At 34.3% G+C, this 22489-nt stretch overlaps 1 protein-coding gene and 1 long non-coding RNA gene across 2 annotated transcripts in view; one reads left to right on the top strand and one right to left on the bottom strand.

Moving 5' to 3' along the window:
* LOC127847276 (uncharacterized) overlaps window positions 1–22489 on the top strand; it is a 139034-nt gene that overhangs the window by 417 nt on the left and 116128 nt on the right. The window contains exon 2 of the mRNA XM_052379083.1: window positions 118–766. The gene's annotated coding sequence lies outside the window, so the exon portion shown is untranslated. The remainder of the gene's footprint in view (window positions 1–117; window positions 767–22489) is intronic.
* Window positions 2153–19304, bottom strand: LOC127847278 (uncharacterized). The gene is made up of 2 exons (XR_008033896.1): window positions 17550–19304; window positions 2153–3102 (listed from the first exon to the last, which is right to left on the bottom strand). It is a non-coding gene; the product is annotated as an uncharacterized LOC127847278 (long non-coding RNA).

Raw genomic sequence — 22489 nt, 5'->3', positions numbered from 1 at the left:
GGTATTAGAATGGTATTCTATTTATCCGATAATATCTATTACATTATTAGGGTTTAATATTTTATTATTAAATCAATAAATAAACGTGAGCAGCAAATCAATTAATTTCGTTTGCAGTAGAAACCGAAAGACGGAAAGTAAACAAACCAACCATCAAAATGGCTGACGACATAGCAACGTAGGAATGAACGCTCACAAAATATTTACAAAATAAGATCATCATAAATGATGTAAAGTGAACGCTAGTTAGCTATTTTGTAGATAAGTATACGATCCAACGAAAAAACAATAAAATTTGACATAAAAAAACACCAGTGGATATGGAAATCATCGGCGTTTGAAATAGCAGACGGCGTCGACCAATGGCTGCCAATACAGGTTCGAAAAGAACGCTCGAAAGTATTAACAAAATAACATAGATGATGTAAAGTGAACGCTAATTCGCTGTTTTGTAGATAAGTATACGATCTATTGAAAAACCATAACATTTGACACAAAAACACCCGTGGATATGGAAATTTTCAGCGTAACGAAATAGCAGACATCACACGGCGTCTCATCTGGGTCTACGCTGTTTGCCAAGGCCGATAATATAAGGAATGGAAATGCACAAACTCAGTAACTGGCAAGCATATATGCATTAGTAGGTTGTTTCGTGATTATTCAGAAACGACTACATAATTCTTTTGGTTCTGCCAGTGCAACTTAACAGAAATAAGTATAAAAAGTTTCTACACCTGACAACAATGTGCCAACTTAATACAAGGTAAGTTGTTTACATTATTTAAAATATTGCAAGCTTACAGTACTCAACAATAAACAGCTGGTACAATGTAATGTCATCGTTTTAATTTTAATAAGCCCGTGGTTAATTACCCTTTTTAATGTTATGGATCAATGCATCTCTAACACCTTCAATTGACTTGTTCATGAAAAATATACACCCTCAGTGCATGCTATCCCATACACCATCAATCACTTACTAAGGCTCGATTGGTCATTCTCGGCTCGGGTACTACTTACCGGTACATGTACCCCGGGTACTCTTAACTTTACTTACATGTTCCCCGGGTACGGTAAATAAACTTAAACATAACCGCAAATATTATATTGTATCCGAGTTGTATATCCGCCAAAAATCCAATGTCGTTAAACATGCTACCGATAACGTAAAACAATATTGTTTATCTTAAACAACCTTCTCTTTTAAAAAATCTGCATCAACATGCTTTTTAGTTTGAGTGTTGAGAGGACGCCGTAGGAATAAGCAAGTAATCAAGAATACGTCTCTGTTTCTGCTTTTATTTCCTTCATGTATAATGACGATAAGGATTGACGACTAACATTGACGACAATGATCACAAGCATTTACGACTAACACTGACAACAAGCATTGGCAACTAGATGTAACATTGACGATTCTCTACAATAAATGAAATTAACAATAAAAAATGAATAATAAGATTATAGTACAACAGATATGCTTTTCAAAGTATAATATAATAGCATACACTCATTAGAATAAGAGGTTTCATAAATAACAATTTGAAACATTTTCAATCAATATCGAAATATCTTATACAATATTTATTACACAGCATGAATTAATTGTTAAAACATAATATAAATACCGAATATGGTGTTCCCCATTTAACGGACCTTGCAAACCAAATAATGTTTCTTTTAAAAAATCTATGACGGTAAAAAGTGAACCTGCGATGTCGTGGAAAATATTATACTTGACGACGTCATACAATGACGCGACTTTAAACAATTTAAGATTTAAAATTAAATCACATTATTGATTTTAACAATGAGTTTTGATAATATAAATGCCATTGAACAGAAAATTGACATAAATGTAAACATAATTAATTTTTACAAAATAGCCGACAACAACCGATTTAGTGTTGAAATTCCCGGGTATGATTTAGTATATTTACCGTACCAAGGGTTTGGGCCTTACTAACTGTATTATTATTATATCTCACCGACTACCTTTACCTTGTTGTGTTTATCAACCTGAAACTTATGTTAAATCCGGCTTTCTTTACTTTTATTTTTCATTCATTTGATTACACAATTGTTGACGTATCTCGTGGAAAATTATTTGAATCTTTGGATTTTACTGACGACAAGCTGGAAGTGTCAATTTATTTTAAAAACGAATCTAAGGTTTATTTACATGTAAGTATTGTGTGTTTGTCATGCATAATTCAGTGTTTTCCAGAAAAATTTGAGTAGCCAGTTATATGGCCGGCAACTATGCAGTAAAACGAAAGCATTTGTGACATTTACTTGATATATTTGGGAAAAGTAGCCGGCATCAAGAGTAAATGTAACCGGCAAAATCGCTGGTTGCCGGTATTTAAGTTAAGAGAACACTGATAATAGTAAACTAAATCTTTACGACAGGATTACAGCTTTGTAAAATTGTTATTTGGGTGATAATGGTTAGCAATTCATACAAATGTTATTAAAAATATTGTGCTTTAAAATTAATTTTGAGAATGGGATGGAAGAACAGAAAATGAAGAGTATACAGGGATGGAAATAAGTGGTTTCCCGTGAGCCCAGGGCAAGTAGATTTTGGCCTGGGCAACTCATTTTCAAAAGTTGGTAAACTTCTTTTTTTTTAAAGCATAAAACAATACAGTGCAATAAAAATTGAAAAACAATTGATCACCATGGATCAATACTAGTTAAATAACATTCATTATTTAGGAATCGGACATGATTCAATTCAGGCTCATAATAATACATCATGCATTGAACATGTGTATTGTCAGCAAATGTATATAATTATCTATTATAATAATATTTACATGTTGATATATGTTGTATTTCTGGGCTGGTTATTCTTTATCTGGGCAACCAAAATACTAAAGATGGTTGCCCACAATATAAAAAAAAATTAGTTTCAATCCCTGGCATATCATTGTAACTTTATTGTTTAACTGCATTGCATTAAAGTTGTGATTGAGGTTAGCTTGTTGTTTATAGTATATTTACTTTTTAGCTCGACTATTATATATGAAACATATATAGTGGAGCTATCCTACTCACCCCGGCGTTGGCGCGCGCATTGGAATGTTTGCGTACCTCCTCAAATATATTTCCTATGTCCATTGACATATTGCTTTTATATTTTGGATACTTCTTTACCAACATAACCCCAATCTATAAACATGAGCAGACAACTGTATCAAGCATTTTAACAGAATTAGGCCCTTTTTCACTTAGAATATACATATTATAGATAAATCTATGTTAAAGTTTGCATACCACCTCAAATATTTTCTATGTACCTTGACATATTGCTTTCATACATGTATTTTGCTTCTTAACCAACATGACCCCAATGTATAAACACAAGCAGATAACTGTATCAAGCATTTTGTAACAATTATGGCCTTTTTTTCATTAAGAAAAAGCATATAATTGATAAATCTATTTTAAAGTTTGCGTACCACCTTTAAATTGCCACAACTTCTTTATTATGCTCCCCCCCCAAATTTTTTAAGGGGGGAGCATATAGTCGCCGCTTCGTCTGTCCGTCCGTGCACAATTTTTGTCCGGGCTGTTTCTCAGCAACTAATGACTGGAATTCAATTAAACATAATGGGAAGCTTCACTACCAAGAGGAGACATGCATATTATCAGCCGGTTCTGGTCGGATGATTTTTCACAGAGTTACAATGTATGGCCCTTTGAAATTTTCCATTAACTGTACATAAAGTGCAATTCTTGTCCGGGCTATTTCTCAGCAACCAATGACTGGCATTCAATAAAATTTATGGGAAACTTCACTACCAAGAGGACATGTGCATATTATCAGCCGGTTCTCGTCGGATGATTTTTCACAGGGTTATGGCCCTTTGAAATTTTACATTGAACATATAGTGCAATTCTTGTCAGAGCTATTTCTCAGCAACTTATTATGGGAATTCACTGAAACAGCATGAGAAGCTTCACTACCAACAGGAGATGTGCATATTATCAGCCGGTTATGTTCGGTTGATTTTTCACAGAGTAATGGCCCTTTTACATTTTCTATAAACTGTACATATTTATGTAGTGCAATTCTTGTCCGGGCTATTTCTCCCCAACTACTGACTGGAATACAATAAAGCTTTATGGGAAGCTTAACTACCTCTAGGAGATGCGCATGTTATAAGTGGGTTCGGGTTACATGATTTATTTAGAGAGTTATGGCCCTTTGAAATTTTTAAGTTACTTAACCATCCATTGTATTATTTTGTCCAGAGTTATGCCCCTCAAGACGTTTCCTTTTATCTGAATATATAGTGCAATATTGTGACCAAAAAACCTTTGGGGAGCATCACCCGTCTCCGATTGTTTCTTGTTTATCATCAAATTTGATTCATGCTTTGACAAAACAACACTAACCTGACATACTACAATGGACACCACCCAAACATGAAATAAAATCTTATTAGTTTGTTTTATGTCTTTACAAATGTTAAATATTTTCGTACCAAAATATGGAATGAGTGATGTATTGGACGTCATCATTGATGACGTTCAATCGAACGAATGATAAAGGGGGCTAAGTTTCGTTAAGTTGGTGCAAATCACTGCGATTTGAGCGCCTTAAAAACTGGCCGAACACGTTTGCTGAAATTTGACATGTATATGGACCAGAATGCGATCTACCTGTTGGCGTAGGCGTTATACCTGGGAAAAATCAAGTTTTCGAGTATTTTGTGTTTAAACTTTTTTTGTGGGAACGGGCACGCGCTCAAATAAACATTGTGACGTCACTTCACAAACAGCGTTAGACATCCGCCATCTTGTAACGCGACAAAGAAACTCAGTGTCATTAATTCAATAAACACAGAAAAATATGATTGTGTTTAATAATCATTAATACAAATGTCTATATTTTGTGCAGCGGATGTTTATTCAGACAGATACGGCAGAATTATGTAAGTATCTTTGTGTACTTTACAGTAGATTTGATAGTGGTAAACAACTGCGTACCGGTAAAGTTCAATCTAGCCGATTTTACTACGCAAGAAATTTAAGTATCTCACTGGCAAAATGAGCTTGACACATAAACAACAACCGGATCCGATTTACATCCACATAATATTGTGGGAATCCGATGCAATGCAAATTACTCATGTTTGATAACGTTTGATGAATTCGTTATATCAATATGCATTAACATTCAAGGGGAATAATTTTTAATTGAAATGTGCGATTCAATGACAGTGTTATATTGGGATAATAAGTCGTTTAGCCGTTATCATGATAAGTATATTGTTTGTTGTGTTTCATTTTCATAAAAAACATACTTTTACTGTTTTTTCCTTAAAGTAAAACAGTTCAGTAGTCATTATATCTTGAATTTTAAATATTGAAATAGATGTCGGATATTTCATATTTTCGGACGTTGCTACGTAAGCTAGTTGTCAACATAATTATTAATATACTGATTTACCTTTTACGCATACAGTTGTGCAACTGTTGTCTACGTAATGATACGCTGTTTAATGTCTATAATGTCTTCCTGCCCCTGATGATAATAAGTATTTATCTCAACAAACCCCAGCAATGTCAATGGTCGGTCAACATAAGAAAAATATTAGCTAAAGAAACTTCAGTGTACAATTTATATAGCAGTGTCCGACAAATCCATTGCCCGGAGCCCGGGGGCTACAGAATTTTTTCATCGGGCTACTGAAATGTTTCAGCTGACGCCCGCCGGGCTACTATAAATCTATAAGAGCGGTAGCCCGTTTTATTGACAGACATACGTAGAATAAACACGCTGACCATGTGTTTCTACACCGTGTCTTGTTTATAATCCGATAACAAAGTGCAATCAATTATCTTATCAATCACCGATCACTTGCGGTAATGTCGTAAACAGTAAGAGTGCATTTTAATCATTCAATCAGAATCAACATTTGTCGTCTGCTAATAATATAATGAGAGCCGGTTGGATAGTTGGCGCACATGATGCAACATCATTTCGCAGTTTGGAATTCTTTGTTAACCGCAACAATGAGTAAGAGCGACTACGTTTTTGATGTCGTTAAATATCCAAGGATGCCGAACATTAAATAAATCAAAACAATAGCGGATTCTTCAAAACGGTAACGAAACCGAAAATGAATATTAATAACAACGCGGTTAACACCTGCTAATTAGTTTGCATTGTCAATTAATAATTGGATTGATCGACTGTTAATCAATAATCCCATATATGCCCAATTTAATTTTTTTTAAACCAAATTATGGGAGGGTAATATAGACGATGAGAGTCATAAACACAAACGTTTGAAATTTTCTAAAGTGTCAATTGAATTTCGGCATATGATTCTATTTAAAGATATGATGAAATAAGCTCCCAATCAGGACCGTTCAATTGCAACTTGCGTAAATCACCTGCGACGGTTTGCACACGTTGTGTACAGCTATTTTAGGTTACAAAGTTCTACATTTAATAAATGAATTTCTTTGTCCAGACAGGGACCTATACAAACGTATAGGCCCCTGGTCCAGATAAAAAGCGCGCACAAATTGGCATGGGTGTATTTATTTGTAAATAAAAATTTCGTAGCGGGTACATCATTGAGATCATTTAGTTTCCATTAAAAGTTTCGTTGTGAATTTCAACTAAAGTACCGGGGTATCTCGCGAATTATTTGGCATTGACATTTCCTCTTAATAAAATATAATGTAAACACGCTGTATCGTTACCGTTACACTGTATCAGTTCCTTCATTATTGAAACAATTATTGTATTGTATACTGACTGCACACTAGTGTCGTAACATACGGATGCAATACGTAAATTCGGACAGAACTTAAAGTCGGACACAAGTAAATAAATGATTTAATACTCTTGATTTCTTGAAACTCGGTATTTGTTGTTAAAAAGAGCAATTGCATTGATTAACACCATACGAGTCAGTCGTATTGATCATCTAAACGCTTTATTTACGTTTCCAACTTAACGTGCTGTCCGAATTTAAGTACACATACATGTGCACATACATGTAATATCTATAACATGCAATAAGAAATTTGTTGGACACTGATATAGTATTGACATACCTGTATGATGAAGCCAACCCCGTATCAAAAGTCAACCAGAGTCGTAACATATTTATGTCATGCTATAAATCAAAGAATACTCATTTTCTTGGATACATTTCTACATATATTGGTGAATGAATATAAATTACTGCACCGAGGAATATTTTAAGGTTCAAATGTTTCAAATGCATCTTACAATAGATGAAAATAACTCTCATCAGTCTGAAATTCACAATTTTGACGCCATTGTCGCTTTGTCCAAGACTAGTTTTAATTTGGATACTTTCGAACGACCTTGACATTTTTTGCTGAAATTGTAAACATTACTTTCGTTTTCTGAAATCTATTATTTGTGATTAACAACAAGTCTGGTGGATTATAAAAATGATTTCAGTGTGAATCGGGTAGTTTTAAATATTTACTTTGAGTTTGTATTTACACTACAATTTGTTCACAAAACAAGCCAGAATATTCTAAAATACCGGGAAATGTCATTCTGAATTTGAAAACACTTGAGCACACGGTATGTTACTAAAAGTAGAAATACCATCATATGACCGTGAAATCTCGGGAGATTCGCATTTCAAGAAAGTCTGTCACATCGCTGTTTTTCTCGATATGTAAGAGCAGAATAGATAAATTTTAAATGTTTAAGATAGTATTTTGTGAAAGAATGTATCAGTTAAATGTGAAAAATGTCAATCTTTCCAATCAAGTGATTGATATGGGCCAATAACTGCATTTAAAAGCTGTTTTGGACCGGTCTTTTTTAACTGTCGACTTTTCGGCATTTTCTGGTTGACTTTCCTAATGGGGTTGGTCCATAACTATAAAGTCGCGCCAGTCAAAAATCATAAAAAGCGACATTTAAAGTTATGGTAGCCAGAATTAGAAAAATATGTACAACTGAGCAATCAATCATGACAGACTGATGTCTCAGGTTAGTGCAGTGATTTTTCCACCAGATTCTCACCAAGGTGATCCCGGTTGATTTCACCACAATTGAATATATGTCAGTACACAAATAAATTATACAGCAGGTAATGACAATCGATAAATGTCTTAGTTTTAATTTAATTGTTTGCACAAATTTGGACACTCTTTGTGTCTGAGATATGTTGGGTTAAATGACCTTTACAACAAAACATACATCTCTGAATCTGCGATACATTACAGTTAAAGTTTAACACGTAAAATACCAGTATTCAGATCTGAAAATATCCTAAAAAACTCGTATGGTATGAAGTACATATATCTTGTGACGTATTTTCATTTTAAATCTTGAATTTAATGACGACTTGAATTTAATGACGACAAGTCGGACATGCAGTTAAATATTTTTATACGTATATCGTGTGACATAATTTCATTTAAACTCTAGATTTTAACGACATTAGTCTGACGCGTGCGGCGTTATTTTATTTAACAGTAAAACAAAAATTAAGTAGACTATCAAAAAAATACAAAAAGTGTACTTGTAAATAAAAACTCCTTCATTCCGTATAAAGATTGTACGTTACAGCAGAGCTCCAGATAACTTTTCTGAGTAATTGGGTTAATACCCACTACTTTTGAGTTCAATTGGGTATTTTCATATTCAATTGGGTACAAAAAAGTCGGTACCCACAACGGGTACTTTAATTGACAATTGGGTACCTTTGTTTTAAAATTGGGTATGTTCATTGTCTTAAATTCTCACCTGCTTATCTGAATAAGCTGGTTGTAGTTCCACTCTTAATTGATTAGTTTCAGAGATTTTGTGTAATTATGTAGATGTATCCATAATATACAGTCTTGATTCAAAAAAAAAGTTCAACGATTTTTTCCACCAGTTTTCTTACAATGTAAGCACTGACAGCAATTGCCTCCGACATAATATCGTCAAGAATTAGTTTCACTATATTTTCCGCTTCTGATTTTGTGTTGCCTGCGGTTAAATATCTTAAAATTGAGTTTCTTTGTGCCTAGGATACGATGTTTCCATTTTTAAGGCCTCACGATTTCGACATTTTCACAACAATAACACGTAGTCACAAAGACACTTTTTTCCGTACATATTATTGTACTGAAGGTTATACTGAAAGCCCTTGAACAAAGCGGAAAGAATCCGGGTATTTCGGACCAGGGTATTTCCGGGACAAATTTACTCGTTATGCAAAGGAAAAATATGATATGCGTAATCGGCAATTTCAATGGGGTTTCGGAACGCATGGTTTTATTTTTCTATGCGTAATCGGCAATTTTACATTGGGTATTTGCACAAATGCCCACCTTATCTGTAGCTCTGTTACAGTAATCTGTGAAACAACGTCATTAATAAAACAAAAATATATGTTTGACAACAACGGTGGCTAATAATGTTTACGAAAAAATACAAACAATATAGATTTATCTATTACATAACATGTTAGAATTTTATCATGCATTTATAATCACTCATAAAGAGATTTCAATATACAGTTACATGCATAGACAGTTTTTTTAAGCCAGTGCCTTTTGAATTCAGAAAATAATCAAGATAAACCATAAAATTGGGAAAAAAAGATAGTAAACCATAAACTTGAGAAAAATGAGGCATTATTAATATGATTATAAATAACAGAATTACAATAATTTTGTTTGGAAGTGCATGATTGAGTGCATTTTAAAATTTATATTATAAAATGCTGCTTGAATTTCTTTTTACCTTTCATATGTAAAAAAAGAAATATCATCTGCTAGTGCAAAATATGACTGGGAAAGCTGGTTTATGGTCATTTCGTAGCAAAAGAGAAGAAAATAAGTGCATTAAATAAATGAATTCATATTTTTGTATCTGGAATAGTTGTATTTTAAATAGATCCTCCACCCCAGGGCTTTTTTTCCTGACTTTGTGAAGCGGCCCTGGCACCCTCACTTTGTGAAAAAATGAGTCGTGAACTTTTCAAAATTGTGAAAAAATGATTCGTGAACTTTTCAAAATTGTGAAAAATTGAGTCGCGAACTATTCAAAATTGTGAAAAATTGAGTCGCAAACTTCTTAAAATTGTGAAAAACTGAGCCGTGAAATTGTTGAAATTGTGAAAAACGGCCAATTTTGTAAAAATTCACGGCCCTGTTAGGTTTGTGAATTGTCCCTATCAAAATTGTGAAATGTCCTTCCAGGGCCACTCGCAAAGAAGGAAAAAAAGCCCTGCTCCACCCTATAATGGCCGAATAAGGGCTAAATTGCTTTCCGACTTGAAATGAAAAGGCATATTGGTTGATCGTGTAGCGTTTATGTGCAAAATTTGAGGGCCAATTGATAAAGCTTGTTGATGCCAAAACAGGTAATAATAATAATTTATTATCAGGTACATGTACACAAGCAAATAAGTATATTTAACCCTTTCAGTGCGGGAACCAAATTTTAAAGGCCTTTGAAAACAGTTTGGATCCAGATGAGACGCCACAGAACGTGGCGTCTCATCAGGATCCAAACTGTTTGCTATTCTGATAGTATTCTTTGAAAATTTTTTGAAGAAAATGCTAATTTTAGAAATTCAGCAGACGACATTTTAGCAGACGACAAATTTCCCAGCATGCAAAGGGTTATTAAGATGCTTAAGGTGTGGAAGACTCATAATCAGGTTTGGTGTCCCTCAAACCCTAAGCGTCTTGTAATTCCTTATGCAGTTTGTATAGATAGTGCCGCATCCTGACACGTAAAGCTTGTGCTTTGTTGGCAGCGTTAGTTGGCTGTTAACAGGTTCATTGTGGTTATCTCCACCATCAGTCTGTCCGTCTGTCCTAGCCACTATCTCCTACACCATTAGCACTAGAACCTTGAAACTTAAACACATGGTAGCTATGAGCATTATGTGCGACCCTGCACTATATGGAATTTTGATCTGACCCCTGGGTCAAAAGTTAAAGGGGATGGGGTGGAGACAGGTCAGAGATTTTCACTTATTTTTAGCTTGACTAATATATATGAAATATATATAATGGAGCTATCCTGATCACGTCGGCGTTACCGTTAGCGTGCACATGTTAAAGTTTGTGTACTACCCCATATATTTTCTTTGTCCTTTTACAAATTACTTTTATACTTTGCATACATGTACTTCTTTACCAACATGACCCTTATCTATAAACAAGAGCAGACAACTGTATCAAGCATTTTGACAGAATTATTGCCCCTTTTATACTTAGAATATGCATATTATTGATAAATCTATGTTAAAGTTTGCATACCACCTTAAATATTTTCTATGTCCTTTGACTTATTGTTTTCATATTTTGCATACTTCATTACCAACATGATCCCAATCTATAAACAAGAGCAGACAACTGAATCAAGCATTTTGACAGAATTATTAACCTTTTATACTTAGAATATGCATATTATTGATAAATCTATGTTAAAGTTTGCATACCACCTCAAATATTTTCTATGTCCTTTGCCATATTGCTTTCATATTTTGCATACTTCTTTACCAACATGATCCCAATCTATAAACAAGAGCAGAAAACTGTATCAAGCATTTGACAGAATTATTGCCCCTTTTATACTTAGATAATTGAACATTTTGCTTAAATTGCCATAACTTCTTTATTTATGAGCACATTTGATTCATACTTTGACAAAACAACACTTACCTGACATACCACAATGCACTGCACCCAAACTATCCCCCATGCCCCACCCCAGAATCCCCCCCCCCCCAATTTTATTTTTATAATTATTTTTGAAACTTCATCTTTTAAATTACCACCAACCCACATTAACCACCCGTCTCCATGATGGCTTACATTAACCTGTCAAGCACTCGAAATCTCTTAAGACAATAGTTACGGTCAATCTCAACCATGCATGGCCGCATTACCAACCCTGGGGCGCCCCCTGGGTCAAACATGCGGCATGGGAATACGCGTCGGCCTCTGCCGCACCATTTTTCACCAATTGACTTCAAATTAATACTTAAGATTTCTTATGACAACACAGTGTCTCGACCATCCATGTTCACATTACCCACCCCAGGGCCCCGCCCACTTTGGTGGTAAAGATCCCAAGCTATTTCAGCATAATTAAAATCCAAGCCATTTTTGTGGTCAAGCACCGAGCTTTCTCACCATAATTAAAATCCAAGCCAGTTTGGTGGCAGAGACCCCGAGCTATTTCAGCATAATTAAAATCCAAGTCAGGTTAGTGGTCAAGATCCTGAACTTTTTCGGTATAATTAAAATCCAAGCCAGTTTGGTGGTCAATTTTTGTGGTAAAGACCCCAAGCTTTCTAACCATAATTAAAATCCAAGCCAGTTTGGTTGCGGAGACCCCGAGCTATTTCAGCATAATAAAAATCCAAGTCAGTTTAGTGGTCAAGATCCTGAACTATATCGGTATAAATTATAATTAAAATCCAGGCCAGTTTGGTGATCAAGACCCCAAGCTTTTTCAGCATAATTAAAATCCTAGCCAGTTTTGTGGGGGAGACCCTGAGGTATTTCAGCATATTTAAAATCCAAGTCAGTTTAGTGGTCAAGATCCTGAACTATTTCGGTATTATTAAAATCAAGGCCAGTTTCGTGGTCAAAAACCCGAGCTTTTTTAGCATAATTAAAATCCTAGCCAGTTTCATGGCCGAGACCTCGAGCTATTTCCGCATATTTAAAATCCAAGCCAGTTTGGTGGTGAAGATCCTGAACTATTTCGGCATAATTAAAATCAAAGCCAGTTTGATGGTCAAGATCCTGAGCTATTTCAGCATAATTAAAATGCAAGCCAGTTTGGTGGTCAAGAACCCGAACTATGAGCATAATTCAAATCCAAGCCAGTTTGGTGGTAAAGATCCCAAGCTTTTTCAGCATAATAAAAATCCAAGCCAGGTTGGTGGTCAAGATCCTGAGCTATTTCAGCATAATTTAATTCTAAGCCAGTTTGGTGGTCATGACCCCCGAGTTATTTCAGCATAATTAAAATCCAAGCCGTTTTGGTGGTCAAGACCCCAAGCTATTTTAGCATATATTTTTTTGGCATAATTTTTTCTTACCCAATTGTTTTCGTACACACATTTTTTTCGTACCCATTTTTTTCTGTTTTTTGACAGAATAATGCCCCCTTTTATAGTTAGAAAATTGAAAATTTGGGTAAATTTTGTGTTCAGGTCTACTCTTATCCTATTTGTGTTAAGGTCTACTCGTATCCTAAAGTATCAAAGCTATATCGTCTACTTAATGTTATATGTCATGTAACTGACATTTTTAAACATTTTATTTCTTTCCCATTTTTGTTTTTTTTATTAAGGTGACATACATCAACTGTTTAATAATATTAAGTCTACCTTTTTGGTAAAAATATTGTTTTTACCAAATTTTCAAAATTGACATTACGGACACATGTCATTTGCTGAATGAAAAAGTAGCATAACTGACATTTAGTTAAATTTTCAGGAGAAGGAAAAACTTCTTTATTGAAATAAAATAGGGATACTTACAGAGTGAAACAAACACATGGGATATTTTCAGATTTGAATACTGGTATTTTACGCATCTTTAGGCAGTTCTGTGTACCAAGGATAAATACAATATTTAAACATTCATGTACAATGCACAATACTAAAAACCTGAATTGTAACTGTAATGTGTTTCAGATTCCGAGATGTCTGTGTTGTTTCTAAGTTCATGTGAAAAATTAAGTTTATATGTTTATAGGTTTAAAATTGCAAATTTTCCTCTTACTTGCCCTTGTATTTCAAGATAGAATACTTTCCTTCCCAGAGGAAAGAGATCTGGGTTTGAATCCCAGTGGGGGCTTCAGAGGATGATTCATTTTAAGAAAAATGAATATATTTGCTTTACTTTGTCTCTAACTTAACCAAATAACTCTGACAATGCCTTTACAAGTATGCAGTTTTTGATAATTCAATTATGCAAGAAACATGTATAATTTTAGGGTAGACTTAGACAGCAAACTAAGAATTGGCATCCATTTTAGTTTTTTAAGTCAATACAACAATAAATGCATATAGGAACACATATTTAAATTAAAAATGCAACAATCAGAGGACATAATCAATTAAATAGTAAATGACTACTTTAAATATTTTTTAGCACTGTTTGTTTTTCAGAGATTTGTAAATATGACGTTTTATGTTCTTCCCATTGAACTAATGCAATATGTGCTTTGGAACTGGAATCATATAGTGTTGGAAAGCTGATGTTTCACGTCCAGAGGGTCCTTGCTTCCGGAAAGCTGAAAATTGTATATGATCTCCCCACTCATTCCATCCCGCGAAACCCTTAAGGTGTCGCAAGTCTAGTATGGAATGAGTGCTGTATTGGACGTCATCATTGATGACGTTCAATCGAACGAATGATAAAGGGGGCTAAGTTTCGTTAAGTTGAGGCATATAGCCGCGATTTGGGTCTCTTGAATACTGGCCTAGCACGTTTGCTGAAATTTGACATGTATATGGACAGGAATGCGATCTACCTGTTGGCGTAGGCGTTATACCTGGGAAAAATCAGGTTTTCGAGTATTTTGCGTTTAAATATTTTTTATGGGAAAGGGCACGCGCGCGTGACGTCATGAAAAGCGCTTAGGCTAGCTTCCATCTTGCTACGAAACAAAGAAACTGACGTTACGCGTTATTAATTCAGTTAGGCGTTTAATCGATAAACAAAGGCGTAATAATTGTGTTTGAATATCAATCGGTAGTACACATGCATGTCTTTTGTGCACATTGTGGTTTTTTAATGAACATGACATAAATCTATGTTATTCAACGTATTGAGTGCGACGAGTTAAAGAAAGGTTTACACGGCTAGGCTTTCCGAGATAAATGTAAGTACACCCTGGTATTAGAATGGTATTCTATTTATCCGATAATATCTTGAATATAAATGATATTCAGACAATTACATTATTACGGTTTAATAATTTATTATTTAATCAATAAATAAACGCAAGCAGCAAATCAATTAATTTCGTTTGTAGTGGAAACCGAAAGTAAACAAACCAACCGTCAAAATGGCTGACGACATAGCAACGTAGGAATTAACGCTCAGAAATTATTTACAAAATAAGATCATCAGAAATGATGTAAAGTGAACGCTAATTCGCTGTTTTGTAGATAAGTATACGATCTATTGAAAAACCATAACATTTGACATAAAAACACCCGCGGATATGGAAATATTCAGCGTAACGAAATAGCAGACATCACACGGCGTTTCATCTGATTCTACGCTGTTTGCCAAGGCCGATAATGAATGGAAATGCACAAACTCAGTAACTGGCAAGCATATAAGCATTAGTAGGTTGTTTCGTGATTATTTAGAAACGACTACATAATTCTTTTGGTTCAGCCAGTGCAACTTAACAGAAATATGTATAAAAAGTTTCTACACCTGACAACAATGTGCCAACTTAATACAAGGTAAGTTGTTTACAATATTTAAAATATTGCAAGCTTACAGTATACAACAATAAACAGCTGGTACAATGTAATGTCATCATTTTAATTTTAATAAGCCCGTGGTTAATTACCCTTTTTAATCTTATGGATCAATGCATCTCTAACACCTTCAATTGACTTGTTCGTGAAAAATATACACCCTCAGTGCATGTTATCCCATACACCATCACTCACTTACTAAGGCTCGATTGATCATACTCGGCTCGGGTACTACTTACCGGTACATGTACCCCGGGTACTCTTAATTTTACTTACATGTACCCCGGGTACGGTAAATAAACTTAAACATACCCGCAAATATTAGATTGTATCCGAGTTGTATATCCGCCAAAAATCCAATGTCGTTAAACATGCTAACATTGACCATTCTCTACAATAAATGAAATTAACAATAAAAAATGAGTAATAAGATTATAGTACAACAGATATGCTATTCAAAGTATAATATAATAGCATACACTCATTAAAATAAAAGGTTTCATAAATAACAATTTGAAACATTTTCAATCAATATCGAAATATCTTATACAATATTTATTACACAGCATGAATTAATTGTTAAAACATAATATAAATACCGAATATGGTGTTCCCCATTTAACGGACCTTGCAAACCAAATAATGTTTCTTTTAAAAAATCTATGACAGTAAAAAGTGAACCTGCGATGTCGTGGAAAATATTATACTTGACGACGTCATACAATGACGCGACTTTAAACAATTTAAGATTTAAAATTAAATCACATTATTGATTTTAACAATGAGTTTTGATAATATAAATGCCATTGAACAGAAAATTGACATAAATGTAAACATAATTAATTTTTACAAAATAGCCGACAACAACCGATTTAGTGTTAAAATTCCCGGGTATGATTTAGTATATTTACCGTACCCAGGGTTTGGGCCTTACTAACTGTATTATTATTATATCTCACCGACTACCTTTACCTTGTTGTGTTTATGAACCTGAAACTTATGTTAAATCCGGCTTTCTTTACTTTTATTTTTCATTCATTTGATTGTTGACGTATCTCGTGGAAAATTATTTGAATCTTTGGATTTTACTGACGACAAGCTGGAAGTGTCAATTTATTTTAAAAACGAATCTAAGGTTTATTTACATGTAAGTATTGTGTGTTTGTCATGCATAATTCAGTGTTTTCCAGAAAAATTTGAGTAGCCAGTTATATGGCCGGCAACTATGCAGTAAAACAAAAGCATTTGTGACATTTACTTGATATATTTGGGAAAAGTAGCCGGCATCAAGAGTAAATGTAACCGGCAAAATCGCTGGTTGCCGGTATTTAAGTTAAGAGAACACTGATAATAGTAAACTAAATCTTTACGACAGGATTACAGCTTTGTAAAATTGTTATTTGGGTGATAATGGTTAGCAATTCATACAAATGTTATTAAAAATATTGTGCTTTAAAATTAATTTTGAGAATGGGATGGAAGAACAGAAAATGAAGAGCATACAGGGATGGAAATAAGTGGTTTCCCGTGAGCCCAGGGCAAGTAGATTTTGGCCTGGGCAACTCATTTTCAAAAGTTGGTAAACTTCTTTTTTTTAAAGCATAAAACAATACAGTGCAATAAAAATTGAAAAACAATTGATCACCATGGATCAATACTAGTAAAATAACATTCATTATTTAGGAATAGGACATGATTCAATTCAGGCTCATAATAATACATCATGCATTGAACATGTGTATTGTCAGCAAATGTATATAATTATCTATTATAATAATATTCACATGTTGATACATGTTGTATTTCTGGGCTGGTTATTCTTTATCTGGGCAACCAAAATACTAAAGATGGTTGCCCACAATATAAAAAAAAATTAGTTTCAATCCCTGGCATATCATTGTAACTTTATTGTTTAACTGCATTGCATTAAAGTTGTGATTGAGGTTAGCTTGTTGTTTATAGTATATTTACTTTTTAGCTCGACTATTATATATGAAACATATATAGTGGAGCTATCCTACTCACCCCGGCGTTGGCGCGCGCATTGGAATTTTTGCGTACCACCTCAAATATATTTCCTATGTCCATTGACATATTGCTTTTATATTTTGGATACTTCTTTACCAACATAACCCCAATCTATAAACATGAGCAGACAACTGTATCAAGCATTTTAACAGAATTAGGCCCTTTTTCACTTAGAATATGCATATTATAGATAAATCTATGTTAAAGTTTGCATATCACCTCAAATATTTTCTATGTCCCTTGACATATTGCTTTCATACATGTATTTTGCTTCTTAACCAACATGACCCCAATGTATAAACACAAGCAGATAACTGTATCAAGCATTTTGTAACAATTATGGCCTTTTTTTCACTAAGAATAAGCATATAATTGATAAATCTATTTTAAAGTTTGCGTACCACCTTTAAATTGCCACAACTTCTTTATTATGCTCCCCCCCAATTTTTTTAAGGGGGGAGCATATAGTCGCCGCTTCGTCTGTCCGTCCGTGCACAATTTTTGTCCGGGCTGTTTCTCAGCAACTAATGACTGGAATTCAATTAAACATAATGGGAAGCTTCACTACCAAGAGGAGACATGCATATTATCAGCCGGTTCTGGTCGGATGATTTTTCACAGAGTTACAATGTATGGCCCTTTGAAATTTTCCATTAACTGTACATAAAGTGCAATTCTTGTCCGGGCTATTTCTCAGCAACCAATGACTGGCATTCAATAAAATTTATGGGAAACTTCACTACCAAGAGGACATGTGCATATTATCAGCCGGTTCTCGGCGGATGATTTTTCACAGGGTTATGGCCCTTTGAAATTTTACATTGAACATATAGTGCAATTCTTGTCAGAGCTAATTCTCAGCAACTTATTATGGGAATTCACTGAAACAGCATGGGAAGCTTCACTACCAACAGGAGATGTGCATATTATCAGCCGGTTATGTTCGGTTGATTTTTCACAGAGTAATGGCCCTTTTACATTTTCTATAAACTGTACATATTTATGTAGTGCAATTCTTGTCCGGGCTATTTCTCCCCAACTACTGACTGGAATACAATAAAGCTTTATGGGAATCTTAACTACCTCTAGGAGATGCGCATGTTATAAGTGGGTTCGGGTTACATGATTTATTTAGAGAGTTATGGCCCTTTGAAATTTTTAAGTTACTTAACCATCCATTGTATTATTTTGTCCAGAGTTATGCCCCTCAAGACGTTTCCTTTTATCTGAATATATAGTGCAATATTGTGACCAAAAAACCTTTGGGGAGCATCACCCGTCTCCGATTGTTTCTTGTTTATCATCAAATTTGATTCATGCTTTGACAAAACAACACTAACCTGACATACTACAATGGACACCACCCAAACATGAAATAAAATCTTTTTAGTTTGTTTTATGTCTTTACAAATGTTAAATGTTTTCGTACCAAAATAGTTTTCGTACCTTCATTTTTTTCGTTCCCTATATTTTTTCGTACTCTAATTTGTTTTTGTAACCAAATTTTTTTTCGTACCTAAATTTTTTTCGTAACCAATTTTTTTCGTACCCATTTTTTTCTTACCGAAATGTTTTTCGTACCCAAATTTGTTCGTACCCAACTTTTTTTTTTCGAACCCATTTTTTTCGTATCAAAATGTTTTTCGTACCCAAATTTGTTCGTACCCAAATTTTTTTTCGTACCTAAATTGTTTCGTACCCAAATTTTTGTCGAAACAATCGGCTTTCAATTTGAATTGATCTCCCCACTCATTCCATCCCGCGAAACCCTTAAGGTGTCGCAACTCTAGTAATGTTTGATAGCTGTTGTTAATATGGAATGAGTGATGTATTGGACGTCATCATTGATGACGTTCAATCGAACGAATGATAAAGGGGGCTAAGTTTCGTTAAGTTGGTGCAAATCACTGCGATTTGAGCGCCTTGAAAACTGGCCGAACACGTTTGCTGAAATTTGACATGTATATGTACCAGAATGCGATCTACCTGTTGGCGTAGGCGTTATACCTGGGAAAAATCAAGTTTTCGAGTATTTTGCGTTTAAATATTTTTATGGGAAAGGGCACGCGCGCGTGACGTCATGAAAAGCGCTTAGGCTAGCTTCCATCTTGCTACGAAACAAAGAAACTGACGTTACGCGTTATTAATTCAGTTAGGCGTTTAATCGATAAACAAAGGCGTAATAATTGTGTTTGAATATCAATCGGTAGTACACATGCATGTCTTTTGTGCACATTGTGGTTTTTTAATGAACATGACATAAATCTATGTGTTATTCAACGTATTGAGTGCGACGAGTTAAAGAAAGGTTTACACGGCTAGGCTTTCTGAGATAAATGTAAGTACACACTGGTATTAGAATGGTATTCTATTTATCCGATAATATCTTGAATATAAATGATATTCAGACAATTACATTATTAGGGTTTAATAATTTATTATTTAATCAATAAATAAACGCAAGCAGCAAATCAATTAATTTCGTTTGTAGTGGAAACCGAAAGTAAACAAACCAACCGTCAAAATGGCTGACGACATAGCAACGTAGGAATTAACGCTCAGAAATTATTTACAAAATAAGATCATCAGAAATGATGTAAAGTGAACGCTAATTCGCTGTTTTGTAGATAAGTATACGATCTATTGGAAAACACTAACATTTGACATAAAAAAACGCCAGTGGATATGGAAATCTTCATCGTTCGAAATAGCAGACGGCGTCGACCAATGGCTGCCAATACAGGTTCGAAAAAAACGCGAGAAAGTACTAACAAAATAACATAATTAAAAATGATGTAAAGTGAACGCTAATTCGCTGTTTTGTAGATAAGTATACGATCTATTGAAAAACCGTAACATTTGACATAAAAACACCCGTGGATATGGAAATAGCAGACATCACACGGCGTCTCATCTGATTCTACGCTGTTTGCCAAGGCCGATAATATAATGAATGGAAATGCACAAACTCAGTTACTGGCAAGCATATATGCATTAGTAGGTTGTTTCGTGATTATTTAGAAACGACTACATAATTCTTTTGGTTCAGCCAGTGCAACTAAACAGAAATAAGTATAAAAAGTTTCTACACCTGACAACAATGTGCCAACTTAATACAAGGTAAGTTGTTTACATTATTTAAAATATTGCAAGCTTACAGTATACAACAATAAACAGCCGGTACAATGTAATGTCATCATTTTAATTTTAATAAGCCCGTGGTTAATTACCCTTTTAAATCTTATGGATCAATGCATCTCTAACACCTTCAATTGACTTGTTCGTGAAAAATATACACCCTCAGTGCATGTTATCCCATACACCATCACTCACTTACTAAGGCTCGATTGGTCATTCTCGGCTCGGGTACTACTTACCGGTACATGTACCCCGGGTACTCTTAATTTTACTTACATGTACCCTGGGTACGGTAAATAAACTTAAACAAACCCGCAAATATTAGATTGTATCCGAGTTGTATATCCTGATTTATACGCGTTTTTAAGAAGCACGTTTAAATTTGCTATTTAAATGCCTAAAATGACGTTTTAAAGCATGCGGCCGCCATTTTTCTAAACTGTCGTGTAAGCATCCGGGTATGTTGCTATTTAAAGTAATGATGCAATTGACGCCCAACCAAGATGAGGTTATTCAAACTGAACATGTGTAGATCACGTTCCGGGATGTTCGCGCATCGGGCACTTCGTAATGTTTTAAAATAATGACCAATCTAGAAGCGTATTTAATTTGATTCATGAAAAATGGACAAGTAATTTTTTCAAAAAAAATTAAAGAGTCTGTAAGGGATATTGTACGCATTGGGTTAAAACAAATTGATACTTATTACAGGTAGGTTTCCATGTGTTTTAATCAATTATTTTTGCGCATTAGAATAAGTTTTTTTAATGTATTATTAATAATTGTAGTACTTTCGTTTATTCTGTAATCTCGTTCTGCTACGTGACCTATTTTGCTACTTATAATCTGTTTACGAATATACAATACTTTTCACGGTTGACACATGCTTATCAAAACATCGGGAGTAAATTAAAGAAGCAGACATTGTCACTTGTAGATTGGGCAATTAACACACCCAGTGGCCTTTTGTTCTGAAGTCACATGCCGACAATTCAGAAATTCACCGGCGATTGTCCTAGTAATAATACGATAATAATCTGTTATTTTAATAGGCTGATGTATTTTTGAAGTTTTTCGGATATTTTTTAAACATGATAATAATTCGCTTTAAAATAAAACAAAACACCGGTCAAACTGATTAATGGAATCATTGAATGAGAACATGTGTAATAATAAAGTTACAATAAACAGCATAATTATCTGGTGCATTTTGTATAAAATGCATTTCAAAAGGAAACATTATACCCTTTATTACTGTAATCACATGCATCTGTTTTTACTAATGGAAGTAGATTTTCTGATTGTTAATAACTATTTTGGTGTTCCTGGCCAAAAAAGTCATAAAATTTAAATTGACCTCCTCGGGCTATTGAACATGTCTTCGGGCTATTCAAAATTCCATCGTATTAGCCCGAAGGGCTATTTGGCTAAAATATTTAGCGTGAAGACTGTCGACCAGTAATGACCAGTATTGACCGGTTTTAACCAGGTATTGACCGCCGGCCCGGTCAATACTCAATTGACCGGTCAATATGCCAACCCTGCATTGAAGCCTAATATGCATTTATCTATTATTATTTGGGCACAAATAATTTTACTGTGTGAAGACCCTACATAAAAATGCTGATTTTTTTCTTACTTGGTACCTGGCGACACACATTTTCAAGTCTATTTCATTAAATATGGCATAGATATTTATAAAATTGGCATCGTATGAACCAGTTGTCATAGTATAAGCAACATTGAAGCCTAATATGCATTCATCTATTATTAATTGGGCACAAATAATTTTACTGTGTGAAGACCCTACATAAAAATGATGATTTTTTTCTTAC

This window comes from Dreissena polymorpha, chromosome 10, assembly GCF_020536995.1.
Source record: "Dreissena polymorpha isolate Duluth1 chromosome 10, UMN_Dpol_1.0, whole genome shotgun sequence".
In the NCBI taxonomy this organism is placed as follows: Eukaryota; Metazoa; Mollusca; class Bivalvia; order Myida; family Dreissenidae; genus Dreissena; species Dreissena polymorpha.
The sequence above is the reverse complement of the archived record's forward strand: the minus strand, read 5'-3'. Positions and strand labels throughout refer to the sequence as shown.